Below are 2533 nucleotides of genomic sequence, written 5' to 3'. Positions count from 1 at the left end.
TGTCTGACCTATCTGACCTATATAAAAAAACTAAACTCCGCCCGAACAGGCCATGAAGGCCCAACAGTACCAACTGGCCACTATGTCATCCTCAGCCCACAGGCATCACTGAATGTGAATATTGAGGAGCACATGGTCAACACACCACTCTCTCAGTCGTATGTCAGTTTATGAGACTGGAGCTGCTACTTCTCAGTCAAGTAGCTCCTCAGTTTGCCCCACAAGGGCTGAGTGCACCCCACTTACCGACAGCGCTTGGCAGACCGGATGGTCACCCATCCAAGTGCTAGCCAAGCCCAACAGTGCTTAACTTTGGTGATCTGACGGGAACCAATGTTACCACTGTGGAAAGGCCATTGGCCTGACCTATATATGACATATCACAATTACTGCAAGGAATCTGATACATAACTGCCTTGTGAAACAATCAATTACCCTACAGTGCACCCTGTGCAGTAATATCTTAAGGACACTTACGGTTCGTGAAAGCTGATGGCAGCTACTGGCACGTAAATAGAGATTAGTATGGGTTGGTTTACTATATATAGCATGTCCTAATGTGTCATCAACTTTACAACAAATGAAAACATAAAAAAAGGGGGGCATCTACTAATACTAGTGTGGATAGAAATACCACCTTGGTGGAGTATGTAAGGCCACACTTGGCACATTGCTGTCATTCTTGCGACTCACTCTGAGGATGGACAGATGGTACATATCTGAAATATCAGCAGAAGTTGAAGTATGTGTCACAGTTCTCCATAGACATTTGCCATGTTTCTGGGATAGACAATATCTTTGCCTTTTTAACTTCTCACTGCATTAAATTTCAGGGGACAAGTCTTGAATTGCCCTCTCTGTTTATTGATTGGATAGCCACTGAATTGCTATTTATTTATTTAATGGGATAATAATAATTATTAAAAGGTGGCAATTTTATTTAAGCACTGTTTTTACTCTTTCGATTGTTGCGAGTCAGCGATATTGCAATGCTGCTCGCTTTGGAGAATACACATTTTATAAGAATTATTTGGTCCAGGAAACACTTTTGCGATCACGGTTGCAATTTAGACGGCATTCGCGTAATTGTACTGATTAAAAGTTATCGTTTCCGAAAGACGCAGGTTCGATTAAAGCTGTGTGCACTTTTGCGCGTATAATGAAAATATTCGTAACACGTCGCGTAACAAAACGAAACATGCGAATCACAACCGTGATCAAACGAAGAAAATATTTGATAACATAAATGTTCTTCGCTGTTATTCAGGACAGGCTCAGATTAGACCTTGCAATTTTTAGTTATAGGAAATCACAAGACGTTAAACTTTAGAGATATTTGTTCTGAATAGCTTGTATTTACCTTCTCTCTCTCTCCTTTTTACAGCCTTTATACCTTCACATCAATTAAGGAATTTTTCTTCTCTACCGACCAGTACGAGAACAAAATTCAGACTCAACAAAATGTCTTACATCGAATTATTACATGCTTGGTTCAAATGGCTCTGAGCACTATGGGACTCAACATCTTAGGTCATAAGTCCCCTAGAGCTTAGAACTGCTTAAACCTAACTAACCTAAGGACATCACACACACCCATGCCCGAGGCAGGATTCGAACCTGCGACCGTAGCAGTCCCGAGGTTCCGGACTGCAGCGCCAGAACCGCTAGACCACCGCGGCCGGCATTACATGCTTAACCCTTAACAATCATATATAGTTTCGTAGTACAAACAATGCTAATTTATTCCGTGCACTAGAAAGTCTTTGATACACTGAGCACAAAAATGAAAATAATAAAATTATAATATCATGAATACTTCTTTAAATCATGAAAATAAGGTTTGACATCGTCGTAATATTAATTTTCATCGTTGTAGCACTACAGTCTCCCCTCACATAATAAAATCAACAGATGTAAAGGTAATTTCCATAATATTCCAAGGAAGTGTGGTAGGTCCATTACTGTTTACAATGTATAGAAAAGATCTTGTAGAAAGTGTAAGAAGCTCTTTAAGACTTTTCACGGATGATGTGGTTGACTACAAGTAGCAATGCCAGAGGACAGTGCTGATCTGCAGAATGATCTACAGAGAACTGAAGGATGGTGCAGTATCTGGTAGTTAACCCTTCATGTCAATAAATGTCCCAAACTGCATGTACATAGCACAAAAAAGCCACTACTGTAAAACTACATTATTGGTGACAAATTGCTGGGAACAGTGTCTACCATAAAATAAGTAGGCGTAGCTACACAAAGCAACCTCAAGTGGAATGATCCGTGTAAGAAAAACAACATGGAAAGCAGATGTCAGGCTGGGCTTCATAGAAATAATCTTAACAATATGTAGCTCATCCATGAAATAAGTGGCTTGCAAGGCGCTTATTTGACCAATACTTGAGTGTTGGTCACCAGTCTGGTACCCTTGCTCGCTGGGACTGACAGAAGAGGTAGAGAAGATCCAACACAGAGCAGTGTGTTTCGTCATGTAATCGTTCGGTCAGCACAAGAGCGTTATGGAGATGCTCGATAAACT

The 2533-nt window shown here is 40.6% G+C and overlaps 1 pseudogene; it reads right to left on the bottom strand.

The window, feature by feature from the left end:
- Positions 1-243: 243 nt before the first annotated feature.
- On the bottom strand, positions 244-361 carry LOC126189953 (5S ribosomal RNA; annotated as a pseudogene).
- Positions 362-2533: the final 2172 nt, after the last annotated feature.

Source organism: Schistocerca cancellata, chromosome 5 (genome assembly GCF_023864275.1).
Source record: "Schistocerca cancellata isolate TAMUIC-IGC-003103 chromosome 5, iqSchCanc2.1, whole genome shotgun sequence".
Taxonomy (NCBI): Eukaryota; Metazoa; Arthropoda; class Insecta; order Orthoptera; family Acrididae; genus Schistocerca; species Schistocerca cancellata.
The sequence above is the reverse complement of the archived record's forward strand: the minus strand, read 5'-3'. Positions and strand labels throughout refer to the sequence as shown.